At 49.5% G+C, this 25,667-nt stretch overlaps 1 protein-coding gene and 1 pseudogene across 1 annotated transcript in view; one reads left to right on the top strand and one right to left on the bottom strand.

Moving 5' to 3' along the window:
- Positions 1 to 653: 653 nt before the first annotated feature.
- The window catches only part of LOC109764953 (uncharacterized), a 33,576-nt gene continuing 8,562 nt past the window's right edge, over positions 654 to 25,667 (bottom strand). Inside the window, exon 11 of the transcript XR_012203571.1 lies at positions 654 to 854. The gene's annotated coding sequence lies outside the window, so the exon portion shown is untranslated. The remainder of the gene's footprint in view (positions 855 to 25,667) is intronic.
- Positions 15,242 to 24,557, top strand: LOC109764955 (phosphatidylinositol 4-phosphate 5-kinase 9-like; annotated as a pseudogene).

Here is a 25,667-nt window from a genome sequence, read left to right as displayed (position 1 = left end):
CACGTCGAGCTCGTCGGGGAGGTGCGGTTGGCCGTGGAGGCAGGGATAGTGGTTTGATGTGTAGACTGATCGGATCCTAGGTTCGGGCTATGCAGGTGAGACTGCCGGCGAAAGTCGTATTCCGGTTACGGCCGGAGTCGTCGATGGCGGCGCTTTCAGGCGTCGCTTCCTCGTTGGAGGCAGCGATGTAGCTGCTCTTACCTTGCCTTTCCCAACGTGCTCTGGGGGAAACTCTTGATCTAGTTTAGATCGGACGATGGCGGCGCCGTTCGGCGTCGTGTTCTCTCTTGGGGGCATCGTCCTGGAGATGGATTCGATTAGAGGGACCCGTGGCTCGTGAGGATATGTGTTGTGTGTGCTGCTGCCGAAAGGCGCTGTTTGTATGGTTTTTGGGTCCGGTTTCCCTCATAAATTGGATCAACCTTCTTTCTCCTGATCAATGAATTTGGTAGAACTACCAACATTCAAAAAAAAAAATATTTAACTAAGTCTAAGTCAAGTGATATAGCTTGTAAGAGAGAAAATAAATTGCACGGATCTCAACATAAGATCTCACGGATATAGTCGACTGAGACTTAGTAAGACTGTAGGGATTAAGCTAGCTAGCATGGTAGTACATGTATAGACGCATCTTTTTTCGGAAAACTTTTGATTTGTTCATTTTCAATCATGATAGTACAACAAACGCTAGAAATAAGAAAAAATACATTCAAATCCATAGACCACCTAGAGATGACTACAAGCACTGAAGCGAACCGAAGGCGCGCCACTATCATCAGCCCTCCCTCGCCGGAGCCGGGCAAAACTTGTTGTAGTAAACAGTCGGTGCATCCATGCATCTTTTTGCCGAGCACCTGAAAAAGATAGATCACTATCCATCGATCCATCTATATGTTACCTAAATCTTGGTGATAACTAAGAACAAAAGGGTTCACAAAAGCCAAATAAGTCAGATTGTATATGTGTGTGTAACACTCCCAATATGCTGTATGAATGATTGATTGTTTTTCTTTTCCTATTGCAAAGTTGGTTGGCATGGCATGCCACCCAGCCGGTAAGGTAAAGAAAGAAACCAAAAGTAAAGTAGTGCATGTGTTGTATCGTAGTAGTTGCATCAGATCAAAGGAAATGGGAGATACATGTCACTCCCTCGAACCGGGTGTGGGTAGTGGTCGCCCAAACCCATACCGTCTCAATATTTTCCACACAAACTTATACCCGTACCCGCACCTTGTATTTCAAACTATTCTCATACCCGTACCCGGCCGGGTGCAGGTAATACCTATGGTAAAAATACCCATCCTGGCCATCTTACTCAATTCACACTTCACCATGTATTTTTCAGGATTTTCGCATAAATAGAATATTTCAGCATGTATACTTCAACATTTTTTCAACACATATTCCCTCCTTTTCGGTTTATAGGGCTTATCTCAAAATTTTGATTTGATTGTTCTCTATCACATGTTAAGATTTCAAGGCGCATTAAATCATTGCATGCAAGAGTTAAGAGAAAATTGATCAATGCATGTATTTCATGCATGCATGCATTGGTAAACACAATTTTGTGAGGAAAACGAGCATATTAATTGAGTGTTTTTGCAAAATAAAAAATTTATTTCAACACTCATCATCTACCTTGCTTGGTGAGATTTTTGAATTTGAGCCCTATAAACCGGAAAAGGAGGTAGTATATACCACATTTTAGCATTTCAGCACATATATCACAATTTTGTTGAGCGATAGAATAAAAGGAATGGTATTAATTTCAGAAATGGATAGAAATAAGCATGAATTAGATGGCACTAAACAATGTTCAGTGATATTCAGGAATGAGTAGCTTGTAAGTGAACTTTTTAGAGACACATTCACATCAGTTCTTTCTTCTTTTTCCCGTTACAAGATAAACAAGAGGACTATTTTTTTTATTCAAGATACTTCTGGAGCCCCTACTTCGAAATGATCAAATGCAGGAGACTATCAACAAACATCATAGATTCATAAAACAAACATCAACGCATTTAAACAAGATCACGCACATGGGTAAGGGAAGGCAATTTTGGGTTGAGGATAGCTGCAGCGTTAGCCAGGTAAAGCGGCTTTTTTTTTGGATGACAAATGGGACATACCTATTTTTCTCAAACTCTTGCCCTAATAAGACTTTTACCCGCTGAGTTTATGGGTTACGGTTTGCCATGTTAAGGTCATATGTACGCAGTGGCATCGATCGGTCGTCCAAAGCTTCCTTGATCCTTTTTCTTCCCCTGATCATACAACTACGTAGGAAGAGAGAGAGACGGAGGGAATATATTCTGTTCTACTCGACCGTGGGTTGGATGCATGCAAATGCAAAAGGTGGCTACCAGCCGGCCCAGCTATACAACTAGTACTAGTTCAGTACTTGTATCAGTTGAGTTGTATGTATGATTAGTAGGTCTGGACATACACGTCCAGCGCATGTATGATACTAGAGCAGGAAATATATTGTTAGAGCATCTACAACTGGGCGCCTTAAACATCCGGGTGGGCCGTGTTAGAGTTGTGTCGAATATTATGTACAAGGTAGGTTACAGTTGGACTTGTAGTTGTATTGTGTTTAGATAGGATATGGAGTCGTGTCCAAGTAGGACACTTATATCCTAGGCCTCTCATATATAGTGGGGGTAGACACACGATGTAACCTATGCCAACATAGTAGCAGAGACGGCAAGGGGGAGCCGGCAGCGTGTGCCGGCGCCCGGGTGGCCGGTGTGCGGTATTGTGATGGTGTCACGGGGAGGAGCGCCCGTAGTCAGGTCCGGGGATGTAGCCATATCGATGAACCTCATTAACAAATCTCGGTGTCGTACTCATGTGATTGCTTGGTCCTCGAAAGATCGACGGTATGCCTCGGATTTATTCTAACAAATGGTATTATGAGCTAGGTTGTTTGGAGGTCATGGATTGTTGATTAGAGAAGGAAAAGCGCTCGGCATAGATCAACATTGTTCGTATGGAAGACGTCGCCGTAGAGCGACTTGTGCGGACAAGGGCCGATCCTACAGGTTGTCGTTTTTTGGAATAGCAATAAAAGGCGGAAGCATCGGTGGCGGCGCGTCTTTCGGCGAGACCTGATTCCTCCGATCGGGAGCGTGTCCATGGAGGCGGCAGCTATTGTGCAATCAGCGGCTGGGGCAGATCGAATCGATCTGTGTGGTCAGGCAGGTGCGCGCGGAGGCTGCTGAGCCAGCAAGGCATGCAACCCTGCGGAGCTGTGCACTTGGTGCGCTGTGCGGGCATGTACGGGATGCTCGAAGCTGAATACGCTGAAAGCTACTCCCTTCGTCATCTATTTTGAAGGCCGGTGCTAGGCGTCATCCGGCTGATTTCTTCAGGAAATTCGTCGGGTAGGTGGCCGTCCGATCTATCTCGCCCAAGCTGTTCGATGGGTCAACGCTTCCTTGCTTTCTTCCTCCCCCGAGTTCGTCGGTCCGTTGCTTTCTTCCTTCCGAGCACACGCAGCAGTTCGCTGCTACGTCGCCGACGGCAGCAAACGCCGGTGAGGGCTGCATCACAGCACAAGGCAGCCCACGATGGATGTTACATCGCAGCACAGGTGGCCGGCGACGGATGTTGCATCGCAGCGCGCGGCGGCCATGGCGGATGTTAAGACGCACACAGTGATGACGGCGGAAGCTGCGAGCGGAGCGGGGGATGTGCTTTGCAGCGCCGGAGACGATGGCGGATTTTGCGATGCAGTGCCGGCGGCGACAGGTGTGGCGACGCAGCACGCGGTGCCCATGGCGGAGGCTGTGATGCAGCGCCGGCGAAGACAGGTGCTGCGACGCAGCACGCGACGGCCATGGCGGAAGCTGCAACGCGGCGCGCGGCGATGACGGTCGAAGCTGCTATGCAGCACGCGGCGATGACGACAGGAGCTGCTATGCAGCGACGCAGCGCGGGGACGCTACGATACAGCTCCGGCGACGGCCATGGCGGTAGCTGCAAACGCAGCACGCGGCGGCGACGACAGGAACTGCTATGCAGGGACGCAACGCGAGGACGCCATGATGCAGCTCCGACGACGGCCATGGCGGTAGCTGGAAACACAGCGCGCAGCGACGGCGAAAGCTGCTATGCAGCGCGCGGCGACAACGACGGAGCTTCAATGCATCCACGGCGGAGCTTCAATGCGGCCAGGACGGAGCTTCGATGCAGCCGCTGCCGACGGTTCGTCCCCCTCCTCCAGTGCGGTGGCTTTGCTTGTCTCTCTGCTAAGTGGCCAACGAGAAGGGGGAAGAAACTGGTGGACGACAGGCTTCGGGGAGAAGATAAGGTGGAGGGGAAGGAAGCGGTGGGGTGGGCAGGGACACGTGTTGCGCGGAGAGAGAGGTTTACGGGAGGAAGATTTCATCCGGTTGATTCTAAACGTTTTCCTATTTTGAAACCAAGGGAGTAAATGTATGAGCTGAGCCTACACAAGAGATTTGTTTGGACCAAAACGGAGACCGAGTCTCCACGTGACACGGATATAGGCAGGCAAATCAATCGGCGGAAAGAGAAAATCCATCAGGTGTACCGTGTACGCATCCATTGAAACAGGGGCTTGACAAAGCAATAGCTAGCGTCGGGAGTTGTGCCTAAGAGCTAGTGGAAGCTCGGTTACATTTTCACAGCGCCAGTCATACGAAGAATCGTGACGCCATCGGGCATCGGGTTTGAGGTGGAGAAGTTCATGGAACTGAAAACCTTGGGTTATGGCAGACAAGGGTGAAAGATTTGTTGGCACATTGGGGATGCTTGAAGGCGTTGCAGGAAGTCATGTCAGCTAAGATGGAATTATCAGGTGATGGATGGAAATTCACGGAAGATGATTTGGGAGCCTTGAGCGTGTCATACAGCCGAACGAGTTCGGCTAGGTCGGACTGGGCAGTCTGACGGGATCGACACAAGTCGGTTGGAACAGAAGACGATGGTGGGATCGGCGACAGCGACATAGGAGCGTGATGCTGATGGTGAGCGACTTCTGGGGCATGGAAACACGTGGCGCAGGCCTGAGGGCTTGTGTGACTTCGACAAGACTATGGCGCGGGGTTGATTCAAGACGGCGTACGCATGAGAGCTTGAAGTCGACGGGGCGCGAGGGTGGACTGATCATCTACCATGGAGTCATGTTGAAGGTGGAGCTGGATTGAGGGGCTACGGTGGAAGGATCCAGGGAATCGAAGCCTATTCAGCAAACGGGAAAAAAGCAAGTGACACGTAGTTCAGACTGGAGCCCAGTGGTCTGATGGAAGTGTTGGAAATATGCCCTAGAGGAATAATAAATTGATTATTATTATATTTCCTTGTTCATGATAATCGTTTATTATCCATGCTAGAATTGTATTGATAGGAAACTCAGATACATGTGTGGATACATAGACAACACCATGTCCCTAGTAAGCCTCTAGTTAACTAGCTCGTTGACCAATAGATGGTTACGGTTTCCTGACCATGGACATTGGATGTCGTTGATAACGGGATCACATCATTAGGAGAATGATGTGATGGACAAGACCCAATCCTAAGCCTAGCACAAGATCGTGTAGTTCGTTTGCTCAGAGCTTTTCTAATGTCAAGGATCATTTCCTTAGACCATGAGATTGTGCAACTCCCGGATACCGTAGGAATGCTTTGGGTGTACCAAACGTCACAACGTAACTGGGTGGCTATAAAGGTGCACTACAGGTATCTCCGAAAGTGTCTGTTGGGTTGGCACGAATCGAGACTGGGATTTGTCACTCCGTGTAAACGGAGAGGTATCTCTGGGCCCACTCGGTAGGACATCATCATAATGTGCACAATGTGACCAAGGAGTTGATCACGGGATGATGTGAGTTACGGAACGAGTAAAGAGACTTGCCGGTAACGAGATTCAACAAGGTATAGGGATACCGACGATCGAATCTCGGGCAAGTAACATATCGATAGACAAAGGGAATTGTATACGGGATTGATTGAATCCCCGACATCGTGGTTCATCTGATGAGATCATCGTGGAACATGTGGGAGCCAACATGGGTATCCAGATCCCGCTGTTGGTTATTGACCGGAGAACGTCTCGGTCATGTCTGCATGGTTCCCGAACCCGTAGGGTCTACACACTTAAGGTTCGATGACGCTAGGGTTATAGGGAAAGTATGTACGTGGTTACCGAATGTTGTTCGGAGTCCCGGATGAGATCCCGGACATCACGAGGAGTTCCGGAATGGTCCGGAGGTAAAGATTTATATATGAGAAGTCCTATTTTGGTCACCGGAAAAGTTTCGGGTGATATCGGTAATGTACCGGGACCACCGGGAGGGTCCCGGGGGTCCACCAAGTGGGGCCACCAGCCCCAGAAGGCTGCGTGGGCCAAGTGTGGGAGGGGACCAGCCCTAGGTGGGCTGGTGCGCCCCCCCCCCCCCCCACCAAGGCCCAAGGCGCATGGGAGAGTGGGAGGGGGCAAACCCTAGGTCCAGATGGGCCTTAGGGCCCATCTAGTGGGGCGCCCCCCCTCTCCTCCCCTTGGCCGCCCCTTGGATGGGATCTAGGGCTGGCCGCCTCCTCTTGGGGTGGGAACCCTAGAGGGGGCGCAGCCCCCTCCCCCCTATATATAGTTGAGGTTTGGGCTGCCCAAGACACATGAGAACGTCTCTCTTTCGGCGCAGCCCTACCCCTCTTCCTCCCCCTCCTCTCCCGCGGTGCTTGGCGAAGCCCTGCGGGATTGCCACGCTCCTCCACCACCACCACGCCGTCGTGCTGCTGCTGGATGGAGTCTTCCCCAACCTCTCCCTCTCTCCTTGCTGGATCAAGGCGTGGGAGACGTCACCGGGCTGCACGTGTGTTGAACGCGGAGGCACCGTTCTTCGGTGCTTAGATCGGAATCAACCGCGATCTGAATCGCTACGAGTACGACTCCCTCATCCGCGTTCTTGCAACGCTTCCGCATCGCGATCTACACGGGTATGTAGATGCACTCCCCTTCCCCTCGTTGCTAGATTACTCCATAGATTGATCTTGGTGATGCGTAAAAAAATTTGAATTTCTGCTACGTTCCCCAGCAGTGGCATCATGAGCTAGGTCTATGCGTAGTTAATATGCACGAGTAGAACACAAAGTAGTTGTGGGCGTCGATGTTGTCAATTCTTCTTGCCACTACTAGTCTTATCTTATTTCGGCGGCATTGTGGGATGAAGCGGCCCGGACCGACCTTACACGTACGCTTACGTGAGACAGGTTCCACCGACTGACATGCACTAGTTGCATAAGGTGGCTAGCGGGTGTCTGTCTCTCCCACTTTAGTCGGAACGGATTCGATGAAAAGGGTCCTTATGAAGGGTAAATAGAAATTGGCATATCACGTTGTGGTTTTACGTAGGTAAGAAACGTTCTTGCTAGAAACCTATACAAGCCACGTAAAAACTTGCAACAACAATTAGAGGACGTCTAACTTGTTTTTGCAGCATGTGCTATGTGATGTGATATGGCCAGAAGATGTGATGAATGATATATGTGATGTATGAGATTGATCATATTCTTGTAATAGGAATCACGACTTGCATGTCGATGAGTATGACAACCGGCAGGAGCCATAGGAGTTGTCTTTATTTTTGTATGACCTGCGTGTCATTGAATAACGCCATGTAAATTACTTTACTTTATTGCTAAGCGCGTTAGCCATAGAAGTAGAAGTAATCGTTGGCGTGACAACTTCATGAAGACACAATGATGGAGATCATGATGATGGAGATCATGGTGTCATGCCGGTGACAAAGATGATCATGGTGCCCCGAAGATGGAGATCAAAGGAGCAAAATGATATTGGCCATATCATGTCACTATTTGATTGCATGTGATGTTTATCATGTTATGCATCTTATTTGCTTAGAACGACGATAGTAAGTAAGATGATCCCTCACTAAAATTTCAAGAGAAGTGTTCCCCCTAACTGTGCACCGTTGCGAAGGTTCGTTGTTTCGAAGCACCACGTGATGACCGGGTGTGATAGATTCTAACGTTCGAATACAACGGGTGTTGACGAGCCTAGCATGTACAGACATGGCCTCGGAACACATGCGAAACACTTAGGTTGACTTGACGAGCCTAGCATGTACAGACATGGCCTCGGAACACAAGAGATCGAAAGGTCGAACATGAGTCGTATAGTAGATGCGATCAACATGAAGATGTTCACCGATGATGACTAGTCCGTCTCACGTGATGATCGGACACGGCCTAGTTTGACTCGGATCATGTATCACTTAGATGACTAGAGGGATGTCTATCTGAGTGGGAGTTCTATAATCAGATGAACTTCATTATCATGAACATAGTCAAAAAGTCTTTGCAAATTATGTCATAGCTTGCGCTTTAGTTCTACTGGTTAAGATATGTTCCTAGAGAAAATTTAGTTGAAAGTTGGTAGTAGCAATTATGCGGACTGGGTCCATAAACTGAGGATTGTCCTCATTGCTGCACAGAAGGCTTATGTCCTTAATGCACCGCTCGGTGTGCTGAACCTCAGCGTCGTCTGTAGATGTTGCGAAACATCTGACATACACGTTTTGATGACTACGTGATAGTTCTAATGGTTTAGAATTGTGGCACCAAAGACGTTTGTGAAACGTCGCAGAACATATGAGATGTTTCGAAGACTGAAATTGGGATTTCAGACTAGTGCCCACGTCAAGAGGTATGAGACTTCTGACAAGTTTCTTAAGCCTGCAATCTAAGGGAGAAAAGCTCAATCGTTGAGCATGTGCTCAGATTGTCTGAGTACCACAATCGCTTGAATCGAGTGGGAGTTAATCTCCCAGATGAGATAGTGATAGTTCTCCATAGTCACTTCCACCAAGCTAGTAGAGCTTCGTGATGAACTATAACATATCAGGGATAGTTACGATGATCCTTGAGCTATTCGCGATGTTTGACACCGCGAGAGTAGAAATCAAGAAGGAGCATCAATTGTTGATGGTTAGTAAAACCACTAGTTTCTAGAAGGGCAAGGGCAAAAGGGATACTTCATGAAACAGCAAGTCATTTGCTGCTCTAGTGAAGAATCCCAAGGTTGAACCCAAACCCGAGACTAAGTGCTTCTGTAATGAGAGGAACGGTCACTGAAGCAGTACTACCCTAGATACTTGGTAGATGAGAAGGCAGGCAAGGTCGACAGAAGTATATTGGATATACATTATATGAATGTGTACTTTACTAGTACTCCTAGCAGCACCAGGGTATTAGATACCGGTTCGGTTGCTAAGTGTTAGTAACTCGAAATAAAAGCTGCGGAATAAATAGAGACTAGCTAAAGGTGAGATGATGATGTGTGTTGGAAGTGTTTCCAAGGTTGATGTGATCGAGCATCGCATGCTCCCTCTACCATCGAGATTGGTGTTTGCCTTGAGCATAAACATTATTGGATTATGTTTATCGCAATACGGTTATTCATTTAAGGAGAATAATGGTTACTCTGTTTATTTGAATAATACCTTCAATGGTCTTGCACCTAAAATGAATCTCGATCGCAGTGATACACATGTTCGTGCCAAAAGATATAAAATAGTAATGATAGTACCACATACTTGTGGCACTGCCACTTGAGTCATATTGGTATAGAACGCGTGAAGAAGCTCCATGTAGATGGATCTTTGGACTCAGTCGTTTTTGAAAAGATTGAGACATGCAAACCATGTCTATTGGTATATATGCATGAAGAAACTCCATGCAGATGGATCGTTTGGACTCACTTGATTTTGAATCACTTGAGACATGCAAATCATACCACATGGGCAAGATGACTGAAAGGCCTCGTTTTCAGTAAGATGGAACAAGAGAGCAATTTATTGAAAGTAATACATTTTGATGTATGCAGTCCAATGAATGCTGAGGCATGCAGTGGATATCGTTATGTTCTTACTTCACAGAAGATTTGAGTAGATGCTGAGAATATTTACTTGATGAAACACAAGTCTGAATTATTGAAAGGTTCAAGTAATTTCAGAGTGAAGTTGAAGATCGTCGTGACAAGAGGGTAAAATGTCTATGATATGATCATAGAGATATCTGAGTTACGAATTTGGCACACAATTAAGACATTGTGGAAAGTGTTTCACAATTAATACCGCCTGGAACACCATAGTGTGATGGTGTGTCCGAACATCATAACTGCACCCTATTGGATATGGTGCATACCATGATGTCTCTTATCGAATTACCACTATCGTTTATGGGTTAGGCATTAGAGACAACCGCATTCACTTTAAAAGGGGCACCACGCAATTCCGTTGATACGACACCGTTTAGAGAAACCTAAGTTGTCGTTTCTTAAAAGTTTGGGGCTGCGAAGCTTATGTGAAAAAGTTTCAGGCTGATAAGCTCGAACCCAAAGCAGATAAATGCGTCTTCATAGAATAACCAAAACAGTTGGGTATACCTCCTATTTCAGATCTGGAAGCAAAAGTGATTGCTTCTAGAAACGAGTCCTTTCTCGAGGAAAAGTTTCTCTCGAAAGAATTGAGTGGGAGGATGGTGGAGACTTGATAAGGTTATTGAACCGTCACTTCAACTACTGTGTAGCAGGGCACAGGAAGGTGTTCCTGTGGCACCTACACCAATTGAAGTGCAAGCTTATGATGGTGATCATGAAACTTCGGATCAAGTCACTACCAAACCTCGTAGGACGACGAGGATGCGTAATACTTTAGAGTAGTACGTGATCCTGTCTTGGAAGTCATGTTGTTGGACAATGATGAACCTATGAGCTATGGAGAAGCGATGGTGGGCCCATATTCCGACAAATGGTTAGAAGCCATGAAATCCGAGATAAATGGATCTTTAAGAAGAAGACGAACGTGGACGGTAAGGTTACCGTCTATGAAGCTCGACTTGTGGCAAAGAGTATTTTCACAAGTTCAAGGAGTTGACTACGATGAGATTTTCTCATCCGTAGCGATGCTTAAGTCCGTCGGAATCATGTTAGCATTAGCTGCATTTATGAAATCTGGCAGATAGATGTCAAAACAAGTTTTCTTACCAGTTTTCGTAAGGAAAGGTTGTATGTGATACAATCAGAAAGGTTTTGTCGATCCTAAGGATGCTAAAAGGTATGCTAGCTCCAGTGATCCTTCTAAGGACTGGAGTAAGCATCTCGGAGTTGGAATGTACACTTTGATGAGATGATCAAAGATTTTGGGTTTATACAAAGTTTATGAGAAACTTGTATTTCCAATAAAGTGAGTGGGAGCGCTACAACATTTCTGATAAGTATATATGAATGACATATTGTTGATCCGAAATGATGTAAAATTTCTGGAAAGCATAAAGGGTTGTTTGAAAGGAGTTTTTCAAAGGAAGACCTGGATAAAGCTGCTTGCATATTGGGCATCGAGATCTATAGAGATAGATCAAGACGCCTGATGATACTTTCAAAGAACGCACACCTTGACATGATTTTAAAAGAGTTCAAAAATAGATCAGCAAAGAAGGAGTTCTTGGCTGTGTTACAAGGTGTGAGTATTGAGTAAGACTCAAGACCTGACCACAGCAGAAGAGAGAGAAAGGACGAAGGTCGTCCCCTATGCTTCAGACGTAGGCTCTACAGTATGCTATGTTGTGTACCGCACATGAAGTGTGCCTTGCCACGAGTTGGTCAAGGGGTACAATAGTGATCCGGGAATGGATCATATGACAGCGGTCGAACTTATCCTTAGTATCTAGTGGACTAAGGAATTTTCTCGATTATGGAGGTGGAAAGGAGTTCGTCGTAAATGGTTACGTCGATGCGAACTTTGACACTAATCCGGATGACTCTGAGTAGTAAACCGGATTCGTATAGTAGAGCAATTATTTGAAATGGCTCCAAGTAGCGCGTGGTAGCATCCACAAGATGACATAGATATTCGTAAAGCACACACGGATCTGAAAGGTTCAGACCCGTTGACTAATAACCTCTCTCACAGGCATAACATGATCAAACCAGAACTCATTGAGTGTTAATCACATAGTGATGTGAACTAGATTGGTGACTCTAGTAAACTCTTTGGATGTTGGTCACATGGTGATGTGACCTATGAGTGTTAATCACATGGCGATGTGGACTAGAATATTGACTCTAGTGCAAGTGGGAGACTGTTGGAAATATGCCCTAGAGGCAATAATAAATTGGTTATTATTATATCTCCTTGTTCATGATAATCGTTTATTATCCATGCTAGAATTGTATTGATAGAAAACTCAGATACATGTGTGGATACATAGACAACACCATGTCCCTAGTAAGCCTCTAGTTGACTAGCTCGTTGACCAATAGATGGTTACGGTTTCCTGACCATGGACATTGGATGTCGTTGATAACGGGATCACATCATTAGGAGAATGATGTGATGGACAAGACCCAATCCTAAGCCTAGCACAAGATCGTGTAGTTCGTTTGCTCAGAGCTTTTCTAATGTCAAGGATCATTTCCTTAGACCATGAGATTGTGCAACTCCCGGATACCGTAGGAATGCTTTGGGTGTACCAAACGTCACAACGTAACTGGGTGGCTATAAAGGTGCACTACAGGTATCTCCGAAAGTGTCTGTTGGGTTGGCACGAATCGAGACTGGGATTTGTCACTCCGTGTAAACGGAGAGGTATCTCTGGGCCCACTCGGTAGGACATCATCATAATGTGCACAATGTGACCAAGGAGTTGATCACGGGATGATGTGAGTTACGGAACGAGTAAAGAGACTTGCCGGTAACGAGATTCAACAAGGTATAGGGATACCGACGATCGAATCTCGGGCAAGTAACATATCGATAGACAAAGGGAATTGTATACGGGATTGATTGAATCCCCGACATCGTGGTTTATCCGATGAGACCATCGTGGAACATGTGGGAGCCAACATGGGTATCCAGATCCCGCTGTTGGTTATTGACCGGAGAACATCTCGGTCATGTCTGCATGGTTCCCGAACCCGTAGGGTCTACACACTTAGGTTCGATGACGCTAGGGTTATAGGGAAAGTATGTACGTGGTTACCGAATGTTGTTTGGAGTCCCGGATGAGATCCCGGACGTCACGAGGAGTTCCGGAATGGTCCGGAGGTAAAGATTTATATATGGGAAGTCCTGTTTTGGTCACCGAAAAAGTTTCGGGTGATATCGGTAATGTACCGGGACAACCGGGAGGGTCCCGGGGGTCCACCAAGTGGGGCCACCAGCCCCAGAAGGCTGCGTGGGCCAAGTGTGGGAGGGGACCAGCCCCAGGTGGGCTGGTGCGCCCCCCCCCCCACCAAGGCCCAAGGCGCATGGGAGAGTGGGAGGGGGCAAACCCTAGGTCCAGATTTGGCCGCCCCTTGGATGGGATCTAGGGCTGGCCGCCTCCTCTTGGGGTGGGAACCCTAGAGGGGGCGCAGCCCCCTCCCCCCTATATATAGTTGAGGTTTGGGCTGCCCAAGACACATGAGAACGTCTCTCTTTCGGCGCAGCCCTACCCCTCTTCCTCCCCCTCCTCTCCCGCGGTGCTTGGCGAAGCCCTGCGGGATTGCCACGCTCCTCCACCACCACCACGCCGTCGTGCTGCTGCTGGATGGAGTCTTCCCCAACCTCTCCCTCTCTCCTTGCTGGATCAAGGCGTGGGAGACGTCACCGGGCTGCACGTGTGTTGAACGCGGAGGCACCGTTCTTCGGTGCTTAGATCGGAATCAACCGCGATCTGAATCGCTACGAGTACGACTCCCTCATCCGCGTTCTTGCAACGCTTCCGCATCGCGATCTACAAGGGTATGTAGATGCACTCCCCTTCCCCTCGTTGCTAGATTACTCCATAGATTGATCTTGGTGATGCGTAGAAAATTTTGAATTTCTGCTACGTTCCCCAACAGGAAGCGTGAAGCTCGTCATCGGTCGGTGATGATCGGTGGTACTCTGCGGTGGGGGTTGAGTGGTGTGGTTTTGCGACCCTTGAGACTTAACCGGGACAGCGGAGGCTCGACGTGCTAATAGCAGCGAGGCGTGCGGTAGCACGGGGTATGGAGACGGGCCAGGGCTCTGGTAGTCATACATGTGGTGAGACAACTGCGAATTTGACTCGGGATGACTACAAGCAATGGTGAAATTCCTTCAAGTTTCAGACAGGCGGTCAAGAGAGAAGCGGTGATGTTGAGTTCAGGTAACTCTTATGTGTGACACCCAATATATGAGTTGTTCGTTTTCACGCAGGTCGGTGATCATTGCGTGATGGAGTTGAACGGAGCTCTGGAAGTTGGGAGCATACACTAGAGTAAAGAGGAACTTAATTTTGCTCGAGTATTGACTGTGGTCAAAAAAAGAAGGGACTACAAGTTGCAGGTCGAGTCATATGGAGTCTTTGGAGTAGCAGCGGTGCTCATGGGATAAGCTCAAGTCCAATGTACATGAAAGTTTGACACATGGACGAATTCAAGGTGGTGGAGAATATTCGCCAAGGTGGAGTTTGTTAGAGTTGTGTCGAATATTGTGTACAAGGTAGGTTACAATTGGACTTGTAGTTGTATTGTGTTTAGATAGGATATGGAGTCGTATCCAAGTAGGACACTTGTATCCTAGGCCTCTCATATAAAGTGGGGGTAGACACACGATGTAACCTATGCCAACATAATAGCAGAGGCGCGCAAGGGGGAGCCAGCGGCGTGTGCCGACGCTCGGGTGGCCGGTGTGCGGTATTGTGATGGTGTCACGGGGAGAAACGCCCGTAGTCAGGCCCCGGGGATGTAACCATATCGGTGAACCTCGTTAACAAATCTCGGTGTCGTGCTCATGTGATTGCTTGGTCCTCGGAAGATCGACGGCATGCCTCAAATTTATTCTAACAGGCCGCACGGTCATTGAACGGTCAAGAAAATCCGACCGATGGCGCTGTGTTGGACAGATGGCGCTGTGTGTCGCCGCTTTGACGGGCCGCGTAGTGCCCTAGTCCTGCTATTTAAGCCGATCGTCGGGACCGAAAACCTACCCGTCCACTCCTCCCCTCTCGTCCGCCGCAGCCCCCGTTTTCCAGTCGCCAGCCGGCACCAGTAGTAGCCATGCCACCATGCCGCAGGGTAAGGAGGTACTCATACCTAACGTCGGATCGCCGACCTCAGCTCCTTGAGCAGATCCGGGCAAAGCGCGAAGCCTAGACCGCTACGAGGCTACCTCCAAACGCCATGGATCTAGAGGAGGAGGATGACAGGGAGGACGCGGAGCAGGAAGAGGAGGACACGGATCTGTAGGCAATCCTCGATTCCCTTCAGTCGGAGGCGGAGCACGCTGGGGCCGTCAACGAGATGCTCGCGCATATGGATGAGGAGGAGCCCTCCTACGCGCCCATATACCTGACGTCCGGCTCAAAAGTTCGACAACGAAGCGTAGTGGCTAGCGTGATGTGTAGTACGTAAAATTTCATCCATAGTTCATACAGAAAGTACAATGTTTGAGGGGTCGGATTCGGTGTCCTCGGCTCTAGACTCTCTTGGTCAGTGTGTGAAAGAAATGTGCAGAGGTGTATAGCCACATCCACACCAGACGTGATGAAAGAGGGGAGAGAGACAAGAGGGTGGCCCTGGCCCTGGCGGTCACATGGCGCCACGTGGAAGTGAGCCCCTCTGCTCTGCTCTGCTTTATTTTTTTTGTTTCTTGTTTTTTGCCATGTGCAGATGGATCGAGCAGTTGTTGCTTTAATAATATCTCCCTCCCTCCCTTGAAAAAATTAAGTGTTTCAGTTGAAACAAAGGTAGCTTAATATATACTGTAAGTAGTAAATTGATAACAAGAAAGGATGTAGTTGGAGCTAGGGAATTATTTGTCTTGTCACGCTCGTTGGCCATCAACCTGAGCTGAGCTGCTTACTTTCCTTGCCTCTGCTAGCTATATCACAAGAAGAGAGAGCAGAGCCAGAGCCTCTTCTTCTTCTTCTTCTTCTTCTTCTTCTTCTTCGAGTTGGTGGTGGCGGCGGCAGCGCATCTCATCTGCTCGAAGGAAGGAAGGAAGCAAGTAGGCTCAACTCATACTCACCCACTCATTCATCATTGGCCTATCCTACATACCACCGCATATATAAGAGCAGAGCAGAGCAGAGGAGGAAGCAAGGAAGAAGGCGACCTCCCTCGCCGGCGGCGCCTCCTCCGCCGTACCTGTATGTATGTACTCCTAGGTACGTTTCCTCTTGATTCCCCTTGTTCAAATTTTCACCTGTCCCTGTCGGATGGGATGGTGTTTTTCTTCTATTGAAAGAGAGAGATCCCTTGCTTTTCTTTCTTTCTTTCACTTGCAACAAACAATGCTCATTCTTGATTCACTCATGCATACATCTCTCTCTCTCTTTCATCTTCATGCTGCACAGGACAGCACCCATGGTTGTGCTACCAACCTTCTGCTCGGCTCAATCAGTGTTATTTTTGTTTCTTTGAATTAGCACAGACAGGCTATATACTACTACTAATAATCAAAACTCTTCAGGTTAAAATATCAAGAATCAAATATGTTCACAACCACCACCCTGACACAGCTTATGCCACTCTACCTAGCTGCTATTCCCTCTTTATTTTATCCACATCACCCTGACAGGCTGCTCTGTCTTTCTTCTCTTCTCTTCTCTTGTATGCAAACTGCTCGCTCATGTATCCTCTGCTGCTCCTGTTTCAGTTCTAGTGCTCATTCTTGACTTGATTCATCTATATAACTCTCTGGATGTCTTTCATATTTATTTATGTACAGGAAAGGGGACATGAAAGCTACCTAGGCTAGGCACCACTAGTATGCAAGTATGACAGATTGACAGCAACCACCTTGACCTTGAGGCAACAGCAAAACCACCCCAACGCTGCTGCTGCTGCTTCTGCTTCCACAACAAAATTCAGCAGCATGGCAGCCCCTGCTGCCAGCAACCACCACCTTCAGGCAACAACAGCACACCCATCCCAGTCCCACCAAAACCAACCCAACTTCAGAGCAAACTCAGCAACAACAGCAGCAGGCCTCAGGGTCAGAGACATCACGCTACCCAATGGCGACGTCTACTCCGGCACCCTATCATCATCACAGCAAGTGCCCGAGGGCACGGGCCAGTACATCTGGGCCGGCGGCAGCTGCTGCGTGTACGAGGGCGGCTGGAGGAGGGGGACGAGGCACGGCCATGGCAGGACCCTCTGGCCCTCCGGGGCCGTCTACGAGGGCGAGTACTCCGCCGGGTTCGTGGACGGCGAGGGGACCTACCTCGCCGGCCCCTGCACCAGCTCCTCTTCATTATCATCATCCTACAAGGGGCAGTGGAAGCTGGACCGCAAGCACGGCCACGGGCTCCAGACATACCCCAACGGGGACACATTCGATGGCTCCTGGGTGCAGGGTCAGATGGAGGGCCATGGCAGGTACACTTGGGCCAACGGCAACAGCTACGTCGGCACCATGAGGAACGGCACCATGTTCGGCAAGGGGGTGCTCACATGGAGCGCCACCGGGGACTCGTTTCAGGGGAACTGGCTCGACGGCGCGATGCACGGGTACGGGCTCTACACCTGGGAGGACGGCGGGTGCTACCTCGGGACGTGGACCAGGGGGTTCAAGGATGGAAAAGGCACATTCTATCCTAAGAATTGCAGAGTTCCCGCGGCCCACCAGCTCTACATCAACGATCTGAGGAGCAGGGGCGTGCTACCCGACATCTCAAAAAATGTCCTTCAGCAGCAGCGGTCCTCTTCCTCCTTCGACACGAATCAAGAGCCTGCTGGACCACCAGGTCCAAAGTTGTCCTTGAGAAACCTGAGCTTCGAGCGGCCTCCAACAAAGAAGCCGTCTCTGCAAAGGCGCTGGAGTATCGGAGTGGCCATCAAGATCATCGGTAACGAGTCAAGTTCTGAAACACAAAAACAAGGCTGTGATGAAGACATTGCTGGTTGTTCTAGCCTCCCGATACTGGAAAGGGAGTACGCGCAGGGCGTTCTGATCAGCGAGGTCGTGTTGAACAAGAGCTGCCTGGACTCGTCCAAGAAACTGAGTCGGCGACAGAGCAGGGCGGCCAGGGATGTCAAAAGGCCCGGGGAGATGATCATCAAAGGGCACAGGAGCTATGATCTGATGCTCTGCCTGCAGCTTGGAATCAGGTAATAATGCATATATATTTCAAGGCATCTGCGTAATCTGAATTTTCAACAGCCAAACTCCTTCTCTGCATTGTTAGTTCTGGTTGTCCCATTGTACTTTTTATATGGAATGTTTTGATATCAGTGCATATATTGTCCATTGCCTTTAACCCATATGCGGAACAGAGGATTGTGACATACATAGAGCAAGTTGCCAGCATACCATACCCTAGAGCATCAAACTTGTTCATCTACTTTCATTGACCAAAGTATCTCTGAATTTTCCAAGTCATGGAAAGATCGCTGCTTTTCATGCCCTGAAGTTTAAGGTGCCACTATGCTATAGATAGAAACTGGCAGCAAATTGTTCCTTTTTTCTTTTACCAACATAAGGGTGTCTTGTTGAATACCAAACTTATTTGTTTTCTCGTGGTCAGTAAAAGTTCGTTATGTGATTATACTACTCAGGTACACGGTTGGAAAGATTACACCGATTCAGAGGCGTTAAGTGCAAGCCTCTGATTTCGGCCCCAAGGCCAGCTTCTGGATGAACTTCCCCACAAAAGGAACACGGCTTACTCCTGCACACCGTGCTGTCGATTTTAAGTGGAAGGACTACTGTCCAGTGGTCTTCAGGTTTGTTGTGCTTCTAAACCAGTTTTACTTTAAGAGGAGTATACATATTGGTCCAACCAAGTATGCAATCTCCTGTTGATACGTAGCATGACAAGGAAGAATAGAAATATAATTTTATCCTGAAGTAACTTGGAAAGTTCAACAGCTTAGGTATATTATGCTGCTGAGTCTCTCTGAACCTTCTTCTATGATAGTATTGATTGCTTATGAACTCTAAATCTGTTCCCTGTTTAGGACTTTAGGTAAGGGTAATAATAACTTTAGGTAAGGCTAATTTCTTGTCAGCATTTAATTACAGAAATTTGAGGGAGATGTTCAAGCTTGATACAGCCGATTACATGATTTCCATTTCTGGAAGTGACGCACTTAGGGAGCTGTCTTCTCCTGGAAAGAGTGGAAGTATGTTTTTCTTATCGCAAGATGACCGCTTCATGATCAAGACTCTTCGGAAATCAGAAGTGCAGGTTTCTGCTGTTTCTACTCAATGATTTTGTGATAAGCAGTGTAACTATTCATGCTAACTGACAATATATGTTGGTAACTCTATAGTCTGGTAAACTGACATAGACCAGGCACTTTATAAAAACAAGATGTCTTCAATTATCTGGTGATTCCTTATCTGGCCTAACACTAAGAACATGCTGTCATATTGAATCAAAGCTGTCCTTAAGTTCATCTGTTTATGTGCAACTTTGGTTTTTCCTGACATGATATTTTTTTGCAGGTTCTTTTGCGTATGCTTCGAGACTATTACCGCCATGTCCATACTTATGATAACACGCTCGTGACTAAGTTTTTTGGCCTCCACCGGGTGAAACCTTCCAGCGGGCAAAAGGTAATGACAGTAAACTGTTGTTGCTCAATTAAATGTTACAGATATTGTGAAAAGCATCAGCCATAAAAAGGATTTCGTTGCCATATCTGATAATTCTATTTTGGTTGATATTTAACTGCTGGTTTTATTGTTTGTATCCGCAGTTCAGATTTGTAGTGATGGGCAACATGTTCTGCACAGAACTTAGAATCCATCAAAGATTCGATTTGAAAGGTTCATCCTTAGGCAGATCTACTGACAAAGTTAAAATCGACGAGAACACGACGCTGAAAGACTTGGATCTGAACTATTCATTTTATCTTGAACCTTCTTGGCGGGATGCTTTGCTTAAGTAAGCATGTTCTCCCCCTAAAGCAGCTTATCCTCATGACCAGTTCTCCGTGTAACACCCATGTTCTGTTCTTGTTATGTGTAGGCAGATTGAGATCGACAGCGAATTTCTGAAGAATCAGGGCATAATGGACTACAGCTTGCTTCTTGGTTTCCATTACCGGGCTCGCCAAAGCCTTCTAAGAGGGGGGTCGTTGCCTGAAAGCATTTTGCAAGATAACAAACTAGCCGTTCTTTCGGAACAAGGTAAGCATGAAACTGTGTCTCCATACCTCTGAGTAAGTTATCCAATTAACCCATTTGCAATGACAAAATTTTGCCTGGTGACGACGGTAATGCAGATGCCATGGAGGATGATTCCGCCTATAACTACCGTGAAGGGCTGGTTTTGGTGCAGCGAGGCAGCAACCAAGATGGTAAAGTCGCTGTCGGCCCTCACATAAGGGGGAGCCGCCTGCGGTCGTCGTCTGCTTGTTATGAGGAAGTGGATCTCCTGCTTCCAGGCACAGCAAGGTTCATCAATCAATTTCTGTTACTGTTGGTCAATCCTCATTTGCTTCCAATGCTAATGCAAGATCTGAGATAACTGAATTTGTTGTCAAACTGGCCAGGCTTCAGATCCAACTAGGAGTGAACATGCCGGCGAGAGCGGAGAAAGAAGAGAAACAGGAAGATGGAGGCAAATCGCTCTGTCAGGTGTACGATGTGGTGCTCTACATAGGGATCATCGACATCCTGCAGGAGTACAGCATGAGGAAGAAGGTCGAGCACGCCTACAAGTCCGTCAAGTACAACCCCTTGTCGATATCCGTCGTCGAGCCCCGGTCCTACTCGGAGCGCTTCCTCAACTTCATCCACACCGTCTTCCCGGAAAACGCACCAAACCAATAATTCATTCATCTTTCCTTCGTCTCCCCAGCAGGAAAAAATGTAACAAAAAGATCCAAGGAAATGTGCTCTGCTTGCTATATTGCTGTTCATATGTGTGGGTTGAGATGGTTGGAAGCGAAAGCAGTGTGTGTATTTTGTCAAAAAGCAGCATTGACAAAACTAGTCATCAGCAGTGAGTGCTCCATTATGCATGGATGTGGTTTGGGTTTTCTGCCATATTGAGATGACCAACCACCCCACTATACTACTACACATCACATATAGATATGACACATGTCTGTTACCCAAACCCATCCATACATCTGTCATCTGCTATTGGCTTATCTACTGGCTCTTTTTTGTTGTGAACAGGAGCTTAGCTAGTGGTGTTAATTAGGTGAGATGATGACATGAACCGATGATTGATATCTCATAACAATCGTGTCAAATGCCAATGGAAGTGACCACTCGCCGACTCGCCTATAAATTGCATCGATGTCTCAAGCCGATCACAACACCAAAACATAGTCACAATGGCCACCACCAGCAAGCAGGCTCTAGCTCTCGCTGCTCTCCTGATCCTGCTCACTGGCACCCACCTCATTGCAGCCGCAAGAGCCCCGGTCGCAGTAACCGGCATTGGCGTTGGAGGAGGTGGTGGCGGTGGAGGAGAAGGTGGTGGAAGCGCCGGTCACGGTTATGGCTACGGTTCAGGCTATGGAGCTGGTCATGGCTATAGCGGCAGCATTGGTGGCAGTGGCGGCGGTGGCCGTGGTGGCGGTGGCGGTGGTGGAGGTAAGGGGCGCGCCGCGCAGAATCAGGCCGGCCGCGTGAACCCCCCGCCTCCAGCTCCTGTGTCCGACTTGTTGGAAATATGCCCTAGAGGCAATAATAAAGTGGTTATTATCATATTTCCTTGTTCATGATAATTATCTATTGTTCATGCTATAATTGTGTTATCCGGAAATCGTAATACATGTGTGAATACATAGACCACAACATGTCCCTATGAGCCTCTAGTTGACTAGCTCGTTGATCAATAGATGGTTACGGTTTCCTGACCATGGACATTGGATGTCGTTGATAACGGGATCACATCATTAAGAGAATGATGTGATGGACAAGACCCAATCCTGAGCATAGCACAAGATCGTGTAGTTCGTCTGCTAAAGCTTTTCTAATGTCAAGTATCATTTCCTTAGACCATGAGATTGTGCAACTCCCGGATACCGTAGGAATGCTTTGGGTGTGCCAAACGTCACAACGTAACTGGGTGGCTATAAAGGTACACTACAGGTATCTCCGAAAGTGTCTGTTGGGTTAGCACGAATCGAGACTGGGATTTGTCACTCCGTATGACGGAGAGGTATCTCTGGGCCCACTCAGTAATGCATCATCATAATGAGCTCAATGTGACTAAGTAGTTAGTCGCGGGATCATGCATTACGAAACGAGTAAAGTGACTTGCCGGTAACGAGATTGAACGAGGTATTGGGATACCGACGATCGAATCTCGGGCAAGTAACGTACCGATTGACAAAGGGAATTGTATACGGGATTGATTGAATCCTCGACATCGTGGTTCATCCGATGAGATCATCGAGGAGCATGTGGGAGCCAACATGGGTATCCAGATCCCGCTGTTGGTTATTGACCGGAGAGTCGTCTCGGTCATGTCTGCATGTCTCCCGAACCCGTAGGGTCTACACACTTAAGGTTCGGTGACGCTAGGGTTATAGAGATATTAGTATGCGGTAACCCGAAAGTTGTTCGGAGTCCCGGATGAGATCCCGGACGTCACAAGGAGTTCCGGAATGGTCCGGAGGTAAAGATTTATATATGGGAAGTCCTATTTTGGCCACCGGAAAATGTTCGGGATTTTTCGGTATTGTACCGGGAAGGTTCTAGAAGGTTCCGGAGTGGGGCCCACCTGCATGGGGGGACCCACATGAACATGGGTAGTGGGGGCAAGGCCCCACACCCCTGGTCAAGGCGCACCAAGATCCCCCCTTAGAAGGAATAAGATCATATCCCGAAGGGATAAGATCAAGATCCCTAAAAAGGGGGATAACAATCGGTGGGGAAGGGAAATGATGAGATTTCTTTCCCCCACCTTTGCCAACGCCCCAATGGACTTGGAGGGCAAGAAACCAGCCCCTCCACCCCTATATATAGTGGGGAGGCACATGGGAGCCGGACCCCTTCCCCTGGCGCAGCCCTCTCCCTCCCCAACACCTCCTCCTCCTCCGTAGTGCTTGGCGAAGCCCTGCCGGAGAACTGCAAGCTCCACCACCACGCCGTCGTGCTGCCGGAGCTCTCCCTCAACTTCTCCTCTCCCCTTGCTGGATCAAGAAGGAGGAGACGTCCCCGGGCTGTACGTGTGTTGAACGCGGAGGCGCCGTTGTTCGGCGCTTAGATCGGAATCAACCGCGATCTGAATCGCCGCGAGTACGACTCCTTCATCCGCGTTCTTGTAACGCTTCCGCATCGCGATCTTCAAGGGTATGAAGATGCACTCCCCTCTCTCTCGTTGCTAGTCTCTCCATGGATTGATCTTGGTGATGCGTAGAATTTTTTTTTAATTTCTACAACGATCCCCAACACGACCGCTCCCGGCCCACCTGCTTCAGCTGTGGCACCGAAGGCCACTCTCAGGTTGATTACACCAACTCTGCCTGCTGCTTCATTTGCAAGGATCCCGGCCACCCCGCCCTGCTCTGCCCGGACAAGCCGGTTCCCGACAAGCTGCGGATGTACGGCCATGGGATCGAGGGGTTGGGGTTCTTCCACATTGAGGTCCCCGACGACTCGCCCCCTCCCCCTTCCCTCCAGGCTATGGTCACGGTGATTGATGGTGTGGCCTCCCCCGAGATGATCGAGGCGGAGCTCAACCATCTGTACCGTCGCCAGTGGGAGTGGGCGGTCACCCCTATCTCCGGCACCGAGTTCTCTGTGGTCTTCCCCGACGCTCTCAGCCACGGCTACGCCCCCGTAGCGACCAAATCACCCTCGCCCTCAACAAGCTCGTCGTCGACATCTCCGAGCCGACCCTCGACCCGAAGGCTGTGGTCGTCCTTGACACGGCATGGACCCTCATCTCTGGGCTCCCGGACATTGCTCGGTCTGAGCGTACCATCCGTCGCATGTCCCGGATCCTGGGTAAGGTGATCGTGGTCGATGAGCTTTCCCTTCGCAAGGAAGAGGAGGTTCGGGTCAAGGTCAAGTGCCTCGACTCAACCAAGCTTTGTGCCACGGTCCGGGTATTCTTCAATGATCAAGGGTTCGACCTTCGCATCGCCCCCGAGCCGCCCAACCATGTGGGGCGTCCCCGCTCCTCCGACGACGGTCCCCCTGGTGGCCACCCGGGCCCACAGGACGACTACCACGGACGCCGCCCCCCTCGCCCCGACCACTCTGATGATGAGGACGGGTTGGAGACCTGCTCCTCCCGCTCTCCCTCGCCACTGCCTCCACCTTCTTCCTCGACCCTGGGTGGGCGGCAGGCCGGGAGGTCCCTCGCTGCGCTGCCGGACGGGCTGCTTCCGCTGCCTCCGTCGCTCCCCGCCGGGGAGACTGAGACCAGCGACACGTCCAGTGTGGGGCTCGTGGTCATCCCAGCTACTTCTCCATGCTCGCCGGTCGCCCAGCCTGTGTCCTCCCCCTCTACCCGGCTGCCGACATCGCCGTCCAGGGACCTCCCTGACCCCTTCTGCGCCTCGGGGTCAGTTCTGCCTCTCGCGCACCCCGACGCTCGGGCCTCATCCCCTCCTCCCGCGACGCCTCTGGCTCCTCCTGTCGTGGACCTGCCTTCGCCTCCGCCCGGTCTGCTGGTGCCTCCCCTGCTCCCCTCCGAGCCGCTGCCGCCGGCCTCCACGGACGCACCGCTGGGGGCAGCTTCCCCGCCGGCCGCGCCTCGGCGTTCCTCCACACCCATCCCCCAATCGATGGGTGGGTGCGTGGTGGACGCTGCCTTGGCGACCCCACTGGCCGCTCCGCCTCTCCCGCCTCGCTCCTCGACCTACGCCAGGCGGGGCCGCTCGACGTCGACCCCGGTGACGTCGTCTCGGCGCAGCGCCCGCATCGACGCCTCGCGACCCGCGGGCTCCCCGGCTCTGCCCATCTCCGAGAGGGCTGAGCTCCGCGCCGCGGCGCGCAACCTCGAGCCAGGTACCAGTCATCCCCGCCAGTTCCGCTACATGTTCGTTCTCAGCGTTGGAGTCTATTCCGCTCGGTCATCTCGCCAAAGTCGCGGCAGATTCCGATATAGTGTTAGGGGGAAGTCGATCCCCCCTTAGTCCAAATCGCGGCAATCCAGGCGCGGGAAGTCCTCGATGGGCGGTTGGCCGAAACCCATGCCCGCTTAGCTACTCCCGCTTCGGTGGCGGGCGGCCCCATTTCGTCCTCCCAGCCGTCCGGCCAGGCCGCGCCCGCTCCCCTGGAGATCCGCGGCCGCACCCGGTCTCGCACCGCCGCTCTCCGTGCCCAAAGCGCCTCCCGTGTCCTGGGGTCAAGCAGCCCCTCTATGGTGGTTTAATGCGGACCCTTTTCTGGAACATCCGCGGTTTTGGCCAGGATGGCCGACGTCGCCAGCTCATCGAGTACATGCACGATGAGCGGATAGACATTGTAGCAATCCAAGAGACCATGCGAACTGAGTTCACCTTGTCCGAGCTTGACCGTCTTAGCTCTCACCTGTTTGCCTGGCATTGGCTACCTTCTAGTGGGATCGCCGGGCACTCTGGTGGCATCCTGTTAGGTGTCAATGATGCCACCTTTGAGGTGGGTAGCATGGATCGGGGTGAGTTCTTTGTGAGCATGGAGCTTTTCGAGAGGGCGCTGAACTTCAAATGGGAGATCATCATAGTCTATGGCCCTGCCGACCACGGTCGTTCAGCGACATTTCTTGAG

The sequence above is a fragment of the Aegilops tauschii genome, chromosome 2 (genome assembly GCF_002575655.3).
Source record: "Aegilops tauschii subsp. strangulata cultivar AL8/78 chromosome 2, Aet v6.0, whole genome shotgun sequence".
Taxonomy (NCBI): domain Eukaryota; kingdom Viridiplantae; phylum Streptophyta; class Magnoliopsida; order Poales; family Poaceae; genus Aegilops; species Aegilops tauschii.
Note: the sequence above shows the minus strand (reverse complement) of the source record. Positions and strands in the feature narration are given on the sequence as shown.